The sequence below is a fragment of the Ambystoma mexicanum genome, chromosome 2p (genome assembly GCF_040938575.1).
Source record: "Ambystoma mexicanum isolate Mex_15411 chromosome 2p, UKY_AmexF1_1, whole genome shotgun sequence".
In the NCBI taxonomy this organism is placed as follows: domain Eukaryota; kingdom Metazoa; phylum Chordata; class Amphibia; order Caudata; family Ambystomatidae; genus Ambystoma; species Ambystoma mexicanum.
Window position 1 is genome coordinate 22,469,893 of NC_090923.1, and position 18,922 is coordinate 22,488,814.

Here is an 18,922-nt window from a genome sequence, read left to right on the forward strand (position 1 = left end):
TTTGAACACGTCTCATACCACCCCCGCCGGGGTATCTGCCCCTGAGATAATATCAGAGAATTTTAACATTTTGCCTTCCAGGTAGTTGCATGTAGGCTGATTGGATAATAGGGCCATAGGGAAAGATCACTTCCAAGGCTTAGATTGCTGTGAGGGTATGCTGAGGGAGAAGGTAATCGGGGCATGATCTGAGATGGTTATGGTGTGGGTTTCTATTGTTTTGAATGTCCCCATGAGAGTGGCCATTCTGGAGAAAATGTTGTGTACTCTCGAGTATAGTGTATACACGACCTCCTCCCCCCTAAGGGATATCCAGACGTCCCTTAGGGTCAATCCCTGGAACCGTGCGTTGAGGATCCGCGAAGCCGGGGGCTGGACGTATATGTTCAAATCCTCCAGGAAGATTATGTCTCCCACACTGAATTGTTCCAGTTCGGAAATAACCATCTTCAGGAACCCTTCTTGACTTCTTGTTCGGGACATAAATCGAGGCCACTGTGAGGGTGAGAGGGCTGAGTTGTAGGAGGAGAAACAGGGAACGGCCCACAGAGGATGCCTGGGTTTTCATGAGGGACACTTGTGTGGTTTGTTTAAATGCTATAAATATCCCTGCCCTCTTTGCCCCCGCATTCGCCTGTAATATCTTAGGATATTGGCTTAGCTTCAACTTGTGCCTGTCCTGCCTTTTGATGTAGGTCTCCTCGAGAGCCTTTAAGTCGGGTTGATGTTTAGATAGGAGACCCTCCAGTTTCCTCCTTTTGACTGGGGTGTTTAGCCCCGGATGTTAAGCGTCAGAAAACGGAGAGTGATTCATGCATTGCGTGTGTTTGTGACCATGTGCCTGCCCTAGTAGTTAGCTGTGCAATGCTTTTGGCTGTCTGAGTGTGCCCTTGAACCTCACCCCTAACGAGTACCCCCGCCCCCCAGACCCTCTTCCCAGCCACCCCTCCCTCCCCTTCCCCCCATTCCCTTCCTTCCCTGGTGTAGGCCACCCATACTACTTCAACCGTGGGTTCCCTCTGCGGGGGAGACCTACTAACATTACCAGGACCAAGTGCGGGGTGTCCTAATACCCCCATTTGATTCCAGCTCACCCCCCTTTCCCGGGACCTGTGATGTTCCCCCCTTTGCTCGCCCTCTCCAGGCATTGTATGTGGATTCTGGCCCTAGTTCCTCTCTAGGGCCCTTCACGCTGTGGAGGCCCAGCTGGGGGGTGCGTGGCTTCACCTGGCCCTCCGAGGCGTGGCCCTTTGAGGAAGGGTTGGTACCCCCCTTCCTATTTATCTTTTTTGACCATTCCCAGCATATAGGTTTGTTTTGGCTGTTGGTAGTGGATGCACTCGTAGCCTGCTGCTGTTCCTCTAAGCCCAGTAGTTTGGTGCCTTCGACCAGAGAGGTGATCTGTCACTGCTTACCTTGCCATTCAAACACCATCCCAAATGGGAAGGTCCATCTGTAGCAAATGTCTTTATCCCCGAGGGCGCTGGTTACTGGGGCCATTTGTTTCCTCTTTGCCAGCGTTATCAGCGATAAATCTTGAAAAAGAGTGATATCTGACCCTGCATTCTACGCCGCAGCCCGGATCCTCTCCTTTCTGGTATAATCATGCAATGCTGCCAGGACGTCCCCTGGCCGAGCTCTGGGGTCTGTTGTCTCTATGTACCCTGTCCAGCCTGACTTCTGTCGCTGCGTCTTCCTCCAAAAGATCTGTGGACATATTTCGAATTACCATCTTAGTCCAAACTGCTATTCTATCCCTGGCAATTACCATCTTAGTCCCTAGCACTTACCATCTTAGTCCAAACTGCTATTCTATCCCTGGCAATTACCATCTTAGTCCCTAGCACTTACCATCTTAGTCCAAACTGCTATTCTATGCCTGCCACTTACGATTTTAGTCCAAACTGCTATTCTATCCCTGGCACTTATCATCTTAGTCCAAACTGCTATTCTATCCCTGGCACTTAAACACAGATCCTAACAAGAGCTTGGGTTCCACCCAGGAGAATTACCCCCTTCTTCTGGGTATGCGGCTCTCAACGGTGCAACGTTTTCAGCTTCAAGAAAGGTTCCAACGTTTCAGAATATCCATGGGGGGGGGGGGGAGACCTAGGAGTTGTGGCCCCCTTTTCCATCCATGCTCCCCAGTTCTTTGGGTAACTTGCAAAGCACAAGGCGCGCTACAGGAGGGTCATTTCAGATCATGCAGGAGGGTTGGATTAGGGAGTCTGTGCGTCTTTCCCGCTGCTTTCTGCAGTGGCGCGTACGAATGTTACACCACTTGGGGGTGGGGGGCGTCGGGCAGGGGCGCTGCCCGCTTTAGTCATGTACTCTCTGTGAAATCGGATGAAATCCGGACGGTTTAGTCAATTACTAGAAACATTGGCAGGAAATGACAGAAACGCCCTGTGCCGCAGATGAAGAAATGCCCCCTTCACTGCAGATCCGGTAGGAGGGGGCACAGCAGACTTCAGTCCTATAAAAGGGGAACCGCCCTCCTCAGCCGAACACCCCGGACCGTGGGCAGACAGAGACTCAGGTGAGGCCAAGAGGCAGCTGGGCAAGGGGGTGGGGCAGTTACCAGGGCATAAGTGTCGTGCATTTAGCATAGTTAAGCAGGACCCTCAAAGCTCACTGAGTGGTGCAAACCCCAAATTCTCGGTCCTCTTGACTATGTGGTTTTGGGGTGCGAAAGATTCTGGGCTGGACCTAGCTTACAGCTCCGAGGGTGAGGCAAAGACGTGCTGGGACTCTATGGTTCAAAAGAGGTCATGACCTCCGCCAGGGTTCAGGCACACCTACAGGGCGGGTAGGTGATGAGGGGCGCCCCCTTTCAAATGATGTCTCTGGTGGCCCTTGGACTTTAAATTGCAGCCCCAGCAAGGAGGCGATGCGCTGCATTTCAAGGTAACAGTAAAGGGGCATTGGGGAAGGGTAGCTACTTTTTGGGGCACAAGCAATTTCAAGGTGTGCTGTTTTGCAAGGTGGGTGCACACACCTGATCGCACGCTGCACTATGAGGAATGCGAGGAATTCTTCCGAAACCATCTGTCTTGTTTCTCATAAATGGTGCCCACCCCATGGTGTGAAAGGGTGGGGTCAGGAACCCCCTGCCAGCGAGTCTCTCCATGTTGCCATTTTGCTTCTCTTTAAGCGACTGTAAATACCGGCTCTCAAGAAGCGAAATAATCCTGATCCAGAGGGACCAGAAAAGTACCAATGTATTGCCAAAGTTCCTTTAGGAGCAGCTGATGACCTCTCGCCTCCCAAATGATCTACTCGGCTAGCGCCAATCAGGCTTCAGGCCGCTGCATGGCACTGAAACAGCTCTGGTGGGTTCGCTGATCAGCCTTTGAGGAGCATAGACAGGCATTCAGAGTGATCACTTGTAATTGTGATAGATTATTTTTTGCACCTCACCGTGACATCTTTCACCACCGAATCACTTTACAGACCCTTGCTTCCGAGGCAAGGGTCTCAGAAAGGCTTTAAAGTGATTGAACGCACGGTTTGTGATCAACGTATTTCCATCTCTGCTTTACACGTTGGAATGTGGAGTCCCTCAGGGAGCTGCATCGCCGCTTTCGTTGTTTAATCCACACATGAAGCCCTTTCACGGCAGGAAGTATTTGAAGTCTAGTTTGGGGCCTCTCTAGAGAGGGATGCAGGATAACTGGCTCTTTCTAGATAGTGGCAAAGCTGAGTTTTTGTTGCTTGACTGTGGGTCCCATTGGAAGGGCAGCCATGATCAATTATCTTGCCTTACTTCTGACCATCGACTTGCCTTGACTCTTGGGAATCATGGCCCAGCAGAGAACTATGACGGAGTAGTGCTAGCTATTCATTGCGTCTTTTTCATCATCTCTGGCCGCCTTTTCTATTGCTCCGGCCTTCTCTCTGGGTCTTCCCACTTCTCGCCTGAGTCCTCTCGAGTCAATTCATAACTCCTCTGTCGACCTGCTTTTCTCACTTGCTCCATCTCTCCTGCCCTTTCTTCCCTTCATTGGCGGCTCGCGCTTTCTACTTGCTCTGTCTTGTCTATAAGTCTCTTCATAATCTTGCTCCCCCTTCGATCTCTTCCCTGGTGGTATTCCCGGCTCGATCGCTCCGTTCCCAATTCCTTCCAGCAGTTCCTCGCTGATCACGCGTTGGCTCCTTCTCTCTTCTGGCCCCTCTGCACTGGAACTCACTTTCTCTCTCTTCGCTCTCTTTCCTCCTAGCCCCACTTTTGATCTGGCCTCAAGGTTTTCTGATTGTTTAGTCATTACTATTGTACTATCTTATGATTTCACTGTCAAGCCCTTTGGCGTAAAGTGCTCTACAAATCAGGCCAGGTAGGTAAATCTGCCTTCGTGCAACACATCCCTCCCGATTGCAGCCAGACTCTCATCCCTCCTCCGCCACATCTACGCTATGCAGTTAATCTTTCCTGCGCAACTGATCTATGCCCACTCACGCTGGGCGCGGCTCATGCCTACAGCGCGGTTTCCTACCTCGACCACTGTAATACTAACCCCAGACCGCTGCTCCCTAGGGCTACCAGCTTTATGCTAAATTGCTTCTGTCCTGATTTAACTTCTGGGACCACAACATACTCGCTGCCTTTCCAGCCCTGTGCTGAGTTCTGTATTCGCCAGCAACTCACAGACTTTCTCCTCCCAAACTCGTGCTGCATATGTATTGACCCGCAACTGACCTATCTTTGACCTTCCATACCCACCTGCTTGACGCCTCCAGCCTGACGCTTCCATGATATGGGCCTGTAACCCACGCAACTTGACAATTCCAGCCTTGTGCTTTGTATGATTCCTGCTGAACTTTAAGCATTGCAAGTGCCATGTTTTGCAAGCCCCCGTACCATGAGGCGTGGCTTTGCCAGACTACATACCTTCCTGAGTGATCTTTTGCATTTATGATATGATATGGGATTCAAAACGCGCATATACACAAGTGTTTAAAGGCGCGACGAGGCAAGGAAGGGAGAACAGAGGGAGGACAAAGGCAACGATCTTACTAGGCCAAGTGACATTGAGATCACGCAAGTGCAGGGGAGGGGGAGGAGGGTAAGTGCCAGACATGGGATCAAAAAACAAGTAGTGTGGCCAAAAGATAGCAGGTGCCAGTGTTAAAAGTGCAGACAACAGGTGTTTAATAAGTGTAGGTAAGGGGACTGTAGGGTTGCAGATACAGACCACAAGTGCTGGGGGAGCCAAGCGTCAGTGCAGGTGTGCGACTGGGCGGGCAGGGATGTACATGTATGTATATATGTATATTTCATGTATATATGATGTAGCCCTGTACAGTGAGGAGTGGTTTGCCTGATCTCCATTGTGTACGCTGCAGCTCACGCCAATTCTCCATTGTGTACGCTGCAGCTCACGCCAATTCTCCATTGTGTACGCTGCAGCTCACTCCCATTCTCCATTGTGTACGCTGCAGCTGATGCCTATTCCCCATTGTGTACGCTGCAGCTCACTCCCATTCTCTATTGTGTACGCTGCAGCTGACGCCTATTCCCCATTGTGTACGCTGCAGCTCACGCCAATTCTCCATTGTGTACGCTGCAGCTCACTCCCATTCTCCATTGTGTACGCTGCAGCTCACGCCATTTCTCCATTGTGTATGCTGCAGCTCACACCCATTCTCCATTGTGTACGCTGCAGCTCACATCTTTTCTCCACTGTGTACGCTGCAGCTCATGCCCATTCTCCATTGTGTACGATGCAGCTCACGCCCATTCTCCATTGTGTATGCTGCAGCTCACGCCCATTCTCAAATTTGTACGCTTCAGCTCACGCCCATTCTCCATTGGGTACGCTGCAGCTGATGCCCATTCCCCTTTGTGTACGCTGCAGCTCACGTCTTTTCTCCACTGTGTACGCTGCAGCTCATGCCCATTCTCCATTGTTTACTGTGCAGCTGACGCCTATTGTCCATTGTGTGCACTGCAACTCATGTCTATTCTCCATTGTGTACGCTGCAGCTCATGCCCATTCTCCATTGTGTATGCTGCAGCTCACGCCCATTCTCCATTGTGTATGCTGCAGCTCACGCCCATTCTCCATTGTGTACGCTTCAGCTCACGCCCATTCTCCATTAGGTACACTACAGCTGATGCCCATTCCCCTTTGTGTACGCTGCAGCTCACGCCTTTTCTCCATTGTGTACTGTGCAGCTCACGTCTATTCTCCATTGTGTACTGTGCAGCTCACACCCATTCTCCATTGTGTATGCTGCAGCTAACGTCCCTTCTCCTTTGTGTACGCTGCAGCTCACGCCCATTCTCCATTGTGTACGCTGCAGCTCATCCCCATTCTCCATTGTGTACGCTGCAGCTGACGCCTATTTCCCATTGTGTACGCTGCAGCTCACGCCTATTCTCCATTGTGTACGCTGCAGCTCACTCCCATTCTCCATTGTGTACGCTGCAGCTGACGCCTATTCCCCATTGTGTACGCTGCAGCTCACGCCTATTCTCCATTGTGTATGCTGCAGCTCATGCCCATTCTCCATTGTGTACGCTGCAGCTCACGCCCATTCTCCATTGTGTACGCTGCAGCTCACGCCCATTCTCCATTGTGTACGCTGCAGCTCACGCCCATTCTCCATTGTGTACGCTGCAGCTCATGCCCATTCTACATTGTGTATGCTGCAGCTCACGCCCAATCCCCATTGTGTACACTGCAGCTCACGCCCATTCTCCGTTATGTACGCTGCAGCTCACGCCATTTCTCCATTGTGTATGCTGCAGCTCACACCCATTCTCCATTGTGTACGCTGCAGCTCACATCTTTTCTCCACTGTGTACGCTGCAGCTCATGCCCATTCTCCATTGTGTACGATGCAGCTCACGCCCATTCTCCATTGTGTATGCTGCAGCTCACGCCCATTCTCCATTGTGTATGCTGCAGCTCACGCCCATTCTCCATTGTGTATGCTGCAGCTCACGCCCATTCTCAAATTTGTACGCTTCAGCTCACGCCCATTCTCCTTTGGGTACGCTGCAGCTCATGCCCATTCCCCTTTGTGTACGCTGCAGCTCACGTCTTTTCTCCACTGTGTATGCTGCAGCTCATGCCCATTCTCCATTGTTTACTGTGCAGCTGACGCCTATTGTCCATTGTGTGCACTGCAACTCATGTCTATTCTCCATTGTGTACCCTGCAGCTCATGCCCATTCTCCATTGTGTATGCTGCAGCTCACGCCCATTCTCCATTGTGTATGCTGCAGCTCACGCCCATTCTCCATTGTGTACGCTTCAGCTCATGCCCATTCTCCATTAGGTACACTGCAGCTGATGCCCATTCCCCTTTGTGTACGCTGCAGCTCACGCCTTTTCTCCATTGTGTACTGTGCAGCTCACGTCTATTCTCCATTGTGTACTGTGCAGCTCACACCCATTCTCCATTGTGTATGCTGCAGCTAACGTCCCTTCTCCTTTGTGTACGCTGCAGCTCACGCCCATTCTCCATTGTGTACGCTGCAGCTCATCCCCATTCTCCATTGTGTACGCTGCAGCTCACGCCTATTCTCCATTGTGTACGCTTCAGCTCACGCCCATTCTCCATTGGGTACGCTGCAGCTGATGCAAATTCCCCTTTGTGTACGCTGCAGCTCACGCCTATTCTCCATTGTGTACACTGCAGCACGCCCATTCGCCATTGTGTACCATGCAGCTCAAGCCTATTCTCCATTGTGTACGCTGCAGCTCACCCCCATTCTCCATTGTGTATGCTGCAGCTCACGGCTTTCCTCCATTGTGTACGCTGCAGCTCACGCCTATTCTCCATTGTGTATGCTGCAGCTCACACCTATTCTCCATTGTGTACTGTGCAGCCCACAGCCATTCTCCTTTGTGTACGCTGCTGCTCACGCCTATTCTCCTTTGTGTTTGCTGCAGCTAATGCATTTTCTCCATTGTGTAGGCTGCAGCTCACGCCCATTCTACATTGTGTACGCTGCAGCTCACGCCTATTCTCCATTGTGTACTGTGCAGCTCACACCCATTCTCCATTGTGTACGCTGCAGCTCACGTCCATTCTCCATTGTGTACGCTGCAGCTCACGTCCATTCTCCATTGTGTACGCTGCAGCTCAAGCCCATTCTCCATTGTGTACGCTGCAGCTCACCCCCATTCTCCATTGTGTACGCTGCAGCTCACGCCTATTCTCCATTGTGTACTGTGCAGCTCACGCCTATTCTCCATTGTGTACTGCGCAGCTCATATCCATTCTCCATTGTGTATGCTGCAGCTCACGCCCATTCTCCATTGTGTACGCTGCAGCTCACACCCATTCTCTATTGTGTATGCTGCCTGCAGCTCACGCCTATTCTCCATTGTGTACGCTGCAGCTCACCTCCATTCTCCATTGTGTACGCTGCAGCTCATGCCCATTCTCCATTGTGTATGCTGCAGCTCACGCCCATTCTCCATTGTGTACGCTGCAGCTCACCCCCATTCTCCATTGTGTACGCTGCAACTCACGCCTATTCTCCATTGTGTACTGTGCAGCTCACGCCTATTCTCCATTGTGTACTGTGCAGTTCACATCCATTCTCCATTGTGTACACTGCAGCTCACACCCATTCTCTATTGTGTACGCTGCAGCTCACGCCCATTCTCCATTGTGTACCCTGCAGCTCACGCCCATTCTCCATTGTGTACGCTGCAGCACACCCATTCTCCATTGTGTACGCTGAAGCTCACGCCTATTCTCAATTGTGTAATGCGCAGCTCACATCCATTCTCCATTGTGTATGCTGCAGCTCACGCCCATTCTCCATTGTGTACACTGCAGCACACCCATTCGCCATTGTGTACCATGCAGCTCAAGCCTATTCTCCATTGTGTACGCTGCAGCTCACCCCCATTCTCCATTGTGTACGCTGCAGCTCACGGCTTTCCTCCATTGTGTACGCTGCAGCTCATGCCTATTCTCCATTGTGTATGCTGCAGCTCACACCTATTCTCCATTGTGTACTGTGCAGCCCACGGCCATTCTCCTTTGTGTACGCTGCAGCTCACGCCTATTCTCCTTTGTGTTTGCTGCAGCTAATGCCTTTTCTCCATTGTGTAGGCTGCAGCTCACGCCCATTCTCCATTGTGTACGCTGCAGCTCACGCCTATTCTCCATTGTGTACTGTGCAGCTCACACCCATTCTCCATTGTGTACGCTGCAGCTCACGTCCATTCTCCATTGTGTACGCTGCAGCTCACGCCCATTCTCCATTGTGTACGCTGCAGCTCATGCCTATTCTCTATTGTGTACTGTGCAGCTCACGCCTATTCTCCATTGTGTATGCTGCAGCTCACGCCCATTCTCCATTGTGTACGCTGCAGCTCACCCCCATTCTCCATTGTGTACGCTGCAACTCACGCCTATTCTCCATTGTATACTGTGCAGCTCACGCCTATTCTCCATTGTGTACTGTGCAGCTCACGTCTATTCTCCATTGTGTACTGTGCAGCTCACACCCATTCTCCATTGTGTATGCTGCAGCTAACGTCCCTTCTCCTTTGTGTACGCTGCAGCTCACGCCCATTCTCCATTGTGTACGCTGCAGGTCATCCCCATTCTCCATTGTGTATGCTGCAGCTCACGCCTATTCTCCATTGTGTACGCTTCAGCTCACGCCCATTCTCCATTGGATACGCTGCAGCTGATGCCCATTCCCCTTTGTGTACGCTGCAGCTCACGCCTATTCTCCATTGTGTACTGTGCAGCTCACGTCTATTCTCCATTGTGTACTGTGCAGCTCACGTCCATTCCCCATTATGTACGCTGCAGCTAACGCCCATTCTCCATTGTGTACACTGCAGCACGCCCATTCGCCATTGTGTACCATGCAGTTCAAGCCTATTCTCCATTGTGTACGCTGCAGCTCACCCCCATTCTCCATTGTGTATGCTGCAGCTCACGCCCATTCTCCATTGGGTACGCTGCAGCTGATACCCATTCCCCTTTGTGTACGCTGCAGCTCACGCCTATTCTCCATTGTGTACTGTGCAGCTCACGTCTATTCTCCATTGTGTACTGTGCAGCTCACGTCCATTCCCCATTGTGTACGCTGCAGCTAACGCCCATTCTCCATTGTGTACACTGCAGCACGCCCATTCGCCATTGTGTACCATGCAGCTCAAGCCGATTGTGTACGCTGCAGCTCACCCCCATTCTCCATTGTGTACGCTGCAACTCACGCCTATTCTCCATTGTGTACTGTGCAGCTCACGCCCATTCTCTTTGTGTACACTGCAGCTCACGCCTATTCTCCATTGTGTACGCTGCAGCTCACGCCTCTTCTCCATTGTGTACACTGCAGCTCACGCCCATTCTCCATTGTGTACACTGCAGCACACCCATTTGCCATTGTGTACCATGCAGCTCAAGCCTATTCGCCATTGTGTATGCTGCAGCTCAAGCCCATTCTCCATCGTGTGCGCTGCAGCTCACGCCCATTCTCCTTTGTTTACGCTGCAGCTCATGCCCATTTTCAATTGTGTACACTGCAGCTCACGCCCATTCTCCATTGTGTATGCTGCAGCTCACCCCCATTCTCCATTGTGTACGCTGCAACTCACGCGTCTTCTCCATTGTGTACTGTGCAGCTCACGCCTATTCTCAATTGTGTACTGCGCAGCTCACATCCATTCTCCATTGTGTATGCTGCAGCTCACGCCCATTCTCCATTGTGTACACTGCAGCACGCCCATTCGCCATTGTGTACCATGCAGCTCAAGCCTATTCTCCATTGTGTACGCTGCAGCTCACCCCCATTCTCCATTGTGTATGCTGCAGCTCACGGCTTTCCTCCATTGTGTACGCTGCACCTCACGCCTATTCTCCATTGTGTATGCTGCAGCTCACACCTATTCTCCATTGTGTACTGTGCAGCCCACAGCCATTCTCCTTTGTGTACGCTGCAGCTCACGCCTATTCTCCTTTGTGTTTGCTGCAGCTAATGCCTTTTCTCCATTGTGTAGGCTGCAGCTCACGCCCATTCTCCATTGTGTACGCTGCAGCTCACGCCTATTCTCCATTGTGTACTGTGCAGCTCACACCCATTCTCCATTGTGTACGTTGCAGCTCACGTCCATTCTCCATTGTGTACGCTGCAGCTCACGCCCATTCTCCATTGTGTACGCTGCAGCTCACCCCCATTCTCCATTGTGTACGCTGCAGCTCACGCCTATTCTCCATTGTGTACTGTGCAGCTCACGCCTATTCTCCATTGTGTATGCTGCAGCTCACGCCCATTCTCCATTGTGTACGCTGCAGCTCACCCCCATTCTCCATTGTGTACGCTGCAACTCACGCCTATTCTCCATTGTATACTGTGCAGCTCACGCCTATTCTCCATTGTGTACTGTGCAGCTCACGTCTATTCTCCATTGTGTACGGTGCAGCTCACACCCATTCTCCATTGTGTATGCTGCAGCTAACGTCCCTTCTCCTTTGTGTACGCTGCAGCTCACGCCCATTCTCCATTGTGTACGCTGCAGCTCATCCCCATTCTCCATTGTGTATGCTGCAGCTCACGCCTATTCTCCATTGTGTACGCTTCAGCTCACGCCCATTCTCCATTGGATACGCTGCAGCTGATGCCCATTCCCCTTTGTGTACGCTGCAGCTCACGCCTATTCTCCATTGTGTACTGTGCAGCTCACGTCTATTCTCCATTGTGTACTGTGCAGCTCACGTCCATTCCCCATTGTGTACGCTGCAGCTAACGCCCATTCTCCATTGTGTACACTGCAGCACGCCCATTCGCCATTGTGTACCATGCAGCTCAAGCCTATTCTCCATTGTGTACGCTGCAGCTCACCCCCATTCTCCATTGTGTATGCTGCAGCTCACGGCTTTCCTCCATTGTGTACGCTGCAGCTCACGTCTATTCTCCATTGTGTATGCTGCAGCTCACACCTATTCTCCTTTGTGTTTGCTGCAGCTAATGCCTTTTCTCCATTCTGTAGCCTGCAGCTCATGCCCATTCTCCATTGTGTACGCTGCAGCTCACGCCTATTTTCCATTGTGTACTGTGCAGCTCACACCCATTCTCCATTGTGTACGCTGCAGCTCACGTACATTCTCCATTGTGTACGCTGCAGCTCACGCCCATTCTCCATTGTGTACGCTGCAGCTCACCCCATTCTCCATTGTGTACGCTGCAGCTCACGCCTATTCTCCATTGTGTACTGTGCAGCTCACGCCTATTCTCCATTGTGTACTGCGCAGCTCACATCCATTCTCCATTGTGTATGCTGCAGCTCACGCCCATTCTCCATTGTGGACGCTGCAGCTCACACCCATTCTCTATTGTGTACGCTGCCTGCAGCTCACGCCCATTCTCCATTGTGTACGCTGCAACTCACGCCCATGCTCCATTGTGTATGCTGCAGCTCAAGCCCATTCTCCATTGTGTATGCTGCAGCTCACGCCCATTCTCCATTGTGTACGCTGCAGCTCATGCCCATTCTCCATTGTGTACAAAGCAGCACACCCATTCTCCATTGTGTACCATACAGCTGACGCCCATTCCTCTTTGTGTACACTGCAGCACACCCATTCTCCATTGTGTACGCTGCAGCTCACACCCATTCTCCATTGTGTACGCTGCAGCTCACACCCATTCTCCAATGTGTACGCTGCAGCTCACGCCCATTCCCCATTGTGTACGCTGCAGCTCGCGCCTATTGTGTACACTGCAGCACACCCATTCTCCATTGTGTACGCTGCAGCCCACGCCCATTCTCCATTGTGTACGCTGCAGCTCACGCCTATTCTCCATTGTGTACGCTGCAGCTCACGCCCATTCTCCATTGTGTACGCTGCAGCTCACGCCCATTCTCCATTGTGTACACTGCAGCACACCCATTCTCCATTGTGTACGCTGCAGCTCACGCCATTCTCCATTGTGTACACTGCAGCACACCCATTCTCCATTGTGTACGCTGCAGCTCACGCCCATTCCCCATTGTGTACCATGCAGCTGACGCCCATTCCCCATTGTGTACACTGCAGCACACCCATTCTCCATTGTGTACGCTGCAGCTCACGCCTATTTTGTACACTGGAGCACCCCCATTCTCCATTGTGTACGCTGCAGCTCACGCCTATTCTCCATTGTGTACGCTGCAGCTCACGCCCATTCTCCATTGTGTACCATGCAGCTGACGCCCATTACCCATTGTGTACCATGCAGCTGACGCCCATTACCCATTGTGTACACTGCAGCACACCCATTCTCCATTGTGTACACTGCAGCACACCCATTCTCCATTGTGTACGCTGCAGCTCACGCCCATTCTCCATTGTGTACGCTGCAGCTCACACCCATTCTCCATTCTGTACGCTGCAGCACACCCATTCTCCATTGTGTACGCTGCAGCTCACGCCCATTCTCCATTGTGTATGCTGTAGCTCACGCTCATTCTCCATTGTGTACGCTGCAGCTCATGCCCATTCTCCATTGTGTACAAAGCAGCACACCCATTCTCCATTGTGTACCATGCAGCTGACGCCCATTCCCCTTTGTGTACACTGCAGCACACCCATTCTCCATTGTGTACGCTGCAGCTCACGCCCATTCTCTATTGTGTACGCTCCCTGCAGCTCACGCCCATTCTCCATTGTGTAAGCTGCAGCTCACGCCCATTCTTCATTGTGTACGCTGCAGCTCACGCCCATTCTCCATTGTGTACACTGCAGCACACCCATTCTCCATTGTGTACCATGCAGCTGACGCCCATTCCCCATTGTGTACGCTGCAGCTCACGTCTATTCTCCATTGTGTACTGTGCAGCTCACACCCATTCTCCATTGTGTATGCTGCAGCTAACGTCCCTTCTCCTTTGTGTACGCTGCAGCTCACGCCCATTCTCCATTGTGTACGCTGCATCTCATCCCCATTCTCCATTGTGTACGCTGCAGCTCACGCCTATTCTCCATTGTGTACGCTTCAGCTCACGCCCATTCTCCATTGGGTACGCTGCAGCTGATGCCCATTCCCCTTTGTGTACGCTGCAGCTCACGCCTATTCTCCATTGTGTACTGTGCAGCTCACGTCTATTCTCCATTGTGTACTGTGCAGCTCACGTCCATTCCCCATTGTGTACGCTGCAGCTAACGCCCATTCTCCATTGTGTACACTGCAGAACGCCCATTCGCCATTGTGTAGCATGCAGCTCAAGCCTATTCTCCATTGTGTACGCTGCAGCTCACCCCCATTCTCCATTGTGTATGCTGCAGCTCACGGCTTTCCTCCATTGTGTATGCTGCAGCTCACGCCTATTCTCCATTGTGTACTGTGCAGCCCACGGCCATTCTCCTTTGTGTACTGTGCAGCTCACACCCATTCTCCATTGTGTACGCTGCAGCTCACGTCCATTCTCCATTGTGTACGCTGCAGCTCACGCCCATTCTCCATTGTGTACTGTGCAGCTCACACCCATTCTCTATTGTGTACGCTGCCTGCAGCTCACGCCTATTCTCCATTGTGTACGCTGCAGCTCACCTCCATTCTCCATTGTGTACGCTGCAGCTCATGCCCATTCTCCATTGTGTACGCTGCAGCTCACGCCCATTCTCCATTGTGTACGCTGCAGCTCACGCCCATTCTCCATTGTGTACGCTGCAACTCACGCCTATTCTCCATTGTGTACTGTGCAGCTCACGCCTATTATCCATTGTGTACTGTGCAGTTCACATCCATTCTCCATTGTGTACGCTGCAGCTCACATCCATTCTCTATTGTGTACGCTGCAGCTCACGCCCATTCTCCATTGTGTACGCTGCAGCTCACGCCCATTCTCCATTGTGTACGCTGCAGCACACCCATTCTCCATTGTGTACGCTGCAGCTCACGCCCATTCTCCATTGTGTATGCTGCAGCTCACGCCCATTCTCCATTGTGTACGCTGCAGCTCATGCCCATTCTCCATTGTGTACAAAGCAGCACACCCATTCTCCATTGTGTACCATGCAGCTGATGCCCATTCCCCTTTGTGTACACTGCAGCACACCCATTCTCCATTGTGTACGCTGCAGCTCACGCCCATTCTCCATTGTGTACGCTGCAGCTCACGCCCATTCTCCATTGTGTACCATGCAGCTGACGCCCATTACCCATTGTGTACCATGCAGCTGACTCCCATTACCCATTGTGTACCATGCAGCTGACTCCCATTACCCATTGTGTACACTGCAGCACACCCATTCTCCATTGTGTACACTGCAGCACACCCATTCTCCATTGTGTACGCTGCAGCTCACGCCCATTCTCCATTGTGTACGCTGCAGCTCACGCCTATTCTCCATTGTGTATGCTGCAGCTCACACCCATTCTCCATTGTGTACGCTGCAGCTCACGCCTATTCTCCATTGTGTACGCTTCAGCTCACGCCCATTCTCCATTGTGTACCATGCAGCTGACGCCCATTACCCATTGTGTACCATGCAGCTGACGCCCATTCCCCATTGTGTACGCTGCAGCTCACGTCTATTCTCCATTGTGTACTGTGCAGCTCACACCCACTCTCCATTGTGTATGCTGCAGCTAACGTCCCTTCTCCTTTGTGTACGCTGCAGCTCACGCCCATTCTCCATTGTGTACGCTGCAGCTCATCCCCATTCTCCATTGTGTACGCTGCAGCTCACGCCTATTCTCCATTGTGTACGCTTCAGCTCACGCCCATTCTCCATTGGGTACGCTGCAGCTGATGCCCATTCCCCTTTGTGTACGCTGCAGCTCACGCCTATTCTCCATTGTGTACTGTGCAGCTCACGTCTATTCTCCATTGTGTACTGTGCAGCTCACGTCCATTCCCCATTGTGTACACTGCAGCTAACGCCCATTCTCCATTGTGTACACTGCAGCACGCCCATTCGCCATTGTGTACCATGCAGCTCAAGCCTATTCTCCATTGCGTACGCTGCAGCTCACCCCCATTCTCCATTGTGTATGCTGCAGCTCACGGCTTACCTCCATTGTGTACGCTGCAGCTCACGCCTATTCTCCATTGTGTATGCTGCAGCTCACACCTATTCTCCATTGTGTACTGTGCAGCCCACGGCCATTCTCCTTTGTGTATGCTGCAGCTCACGCCTATTCTCCTTTGTGTTTGCTGCAGCTAATGCCTTTTCTCCATTGTGTAGGCTGCAGCTCACGCCCATTCTCCATTGTGTACGCTGCAGCTCACGCCTATTCTCCATTGTGTACTGTGCAGCTCACACCCATTCTCCATTGTGTACCCTGCAGCTCACGTCCATTCTCCATTGTGTACGCTGCAGCTCACCCCCATTCTCCATTGTGTACGCTGCAGCTCACGCCTATTCTCCATTGTGTACTGTGCAGTTCATGCCTATTCTCCATTGTGTACTGCGCAGCTCACATCCATTCTCCATTGTGTATGCTGCAGCTCACGGCCATTCTCCATTGTGTACGCTGCAGCTCACACCCATTCTCTATTGTGTACGCTGCCTGCAGCTCACGCCTATTCTCCATTGTGTACGCTGCAGCTCACCTCCATTCTCCATTGTGTACGCTGCAGCTCATGCCCATTCTCCATTGTGTACGCTGCAGCTCACGCCCATTCTCCATTGTGTACGCTGCAGCTCACCCCCATTCTCCATTGTGTACGCTGCAACTCACGCCTATTCTCCATTGTGTACTGTGCAGCTCACGCCTATTCTCCATTGTATACTGTGCAGTTCACATCCATTCTCCATTGTGTACTGTGCAGCTCACACCCATTCTCCATTGTGTACGCTGCAGCTCACGTCCATTCTCCATTGTGTACGCTGCAGCTCACCCCCATTCTCCATTGTGTATGCTGCAGCTCACGCCTATTCTCCATTGTGTACTGTGCAGCTCACGCCTATTCTCCATTGTGTACTGCACAGCTCACATCCATTCTCCATTGTGTATGCTGCAGCTCACGGCCATTCTCCATTGTGTACGCTGCAGCTCACACCCATTCTCTATTGTGTACGCTGCCTGCAGCTCACGCCTATTCTCCATTGTGTACGCTGCAGCTCACCTCCATTCTCCATTGTGTACGCTGCAGCTCACGCCCATTCTCCATTGTGTACGCTGCAGCTCACGCCCATTCTCCATTGTGTACGCTGCAGCTCACCCCCATTCTCCATTGTGTACGCTGCAACTCACGCCTATTCTCCATTGTGTACTGTGCAGCTCACGCCTATTCTCCATTGTATACTGTGCAGTTCACATCCATTCTCCATTGTGTATGCTGCAGCTCACATCCATTCTCTATTGTGTACGCTGCAGCTCACGCCCATTCTCCATTGTGTACGCTGCAGCTCACGCCCATTCTCCATTGTGTACGCTGCAGCACACCCATTCTCCATTGTGTACGCTGCAGCTCACGCCCATTCTCCATTGTGTATGCTGCAGCTCACGCCCATTCTCCATTGTGTACGCTGCAGCTCATGCCCATTCTCCATTGTGTACAAAGCAGCACACCCATTCTCCATTGTGTACCATGCAGCTGATGCCCATTCCCCTTCGTGTACACTGCAGCACACCCATTCTCCATTGTGTACGCTGCAGCTCACGCCCATTTTCCATTGTGTACGCTGCAGCTCACGCCTATTCTCCATTGTGTACGCTGCAGCTCACGCCTATTCCCAATTGTGTACGCTGCAGCTCACGCCCATTCTCCATTGTGTACGCTGCAGCTCACGCCCATTCTCCATTCTGTACGCTGCAGCACCCCCATTCTCCATTGTGTACGCTGCAGCTCACGCCCATTCTCCATTGTGTACGCTGCAGCTCACGCCCATTCTCCATTGTGTATGCTGCAGCTCACGCCCATTCTCCATTGTGTACGCTTCAGCTCATGCCCATTCTCCATTGGGTACGCTACAGCTGATGCCCATTCCCCTTTGTGTACGCTGCAGCTCACGCCTTTTCTCCATTGTGTACTGTGCAGCTCACGTCTATTCTCCATTGTGTACTGTGCTGCTCACACCCCTTCTCCTTTGTGTACGCTGCAGCTAACGTCCCTTCTCCTTTGTGTACGCTGCAGCTCACGCCCATTCTCCATTGTGTACGCTGCAGCTCATCCCCATTCTCCATTGTGTATGCTGCAGCTCACGCCTATTCTCCATTGTGTACGCTTCAGCTCACGCCCATTCTCCATTGGGTACGCTGCAGCTGATGCCCATTCCCCTTTGTGTACGCTGCAGCTCACGCCTATTCTCCATTGTGTACTGTGCAGCTCACGTCTATTCTCCATTGTGTACTGTGCAGCTCACGTCCATTCCCCATTGTGTACGCTGCAGCTAACGCCCATTCTCCATTGTGTACACTGCAGCACGCCCATTCGCCATTGTGTACCATGCAGCTCAAGCCTATTCTTCATTGTGTACGCTGCAGCTCACCCCCATTCTCCATTGTGTATGCTGCAGCTCAAGGCTTTCCTCCATTGTGTACGCTGCAGCTCACGCCTATTCTCCATTGTGTATGCTGCAGCTCACACCTATTCTCCATTGTGTACTGTGCAGCCCACGGCCATTCTCCTTTGTGTACGCTGCAGCTCACGCCTATTCTCCTTTGTGTTTGCTGCAGCTAATGCCTTTTCTCCATTCTGTAGCCTGCAGCTCACGCCCATTCTCCATTGTGTACGCTGCAGCTCACGCCTATTCTCCATTGTGTACTGTGCAGCTCACACCCATTCTCCATTGTGTACGCTGCAGATCACGTCCATTCTCCATTGTGTACGCTGCAGCTCACGCCCATTCTCCATTGTGTACGCTGCAGCTCACCCCATTCTCCATTGTGTACGCTGCAGCTCACGCCTATTCTCCATTGTGTACTGTGCAGCTCACGCCTATTCTCCATTGTGTACTGCGCAGCTCACATCCATTCTCCATTGTGTATGCTGCAGCTCACGCCCATTCT

The 18,922-nt window shown here is 51.9% G+C and overlaps 1 protein-coding gene across 1 annotated transcript in view; it reads left to right on the top strand.

Moving 5' to 3' along the window:
- The first annotated feature begins 2,497 nt into the window (after positions 1-2,497).
- LOC138566150 (peptidoglycan recognition protein 1-like) overlaps positions 2,498-18,922 on the top strand; it is a 137,006-nt gene continuing 120,581 nt past the window's right edge. Inside the window, exon 1 of the mRNA XM_069643165.1 lies at positions 2,498-2,539. The gene's annotated coding sequence lies outside the window, so the exon portion shown is untranslated. The remainder of the gene's footprint in view (positions 2,540-18,922) is intronic.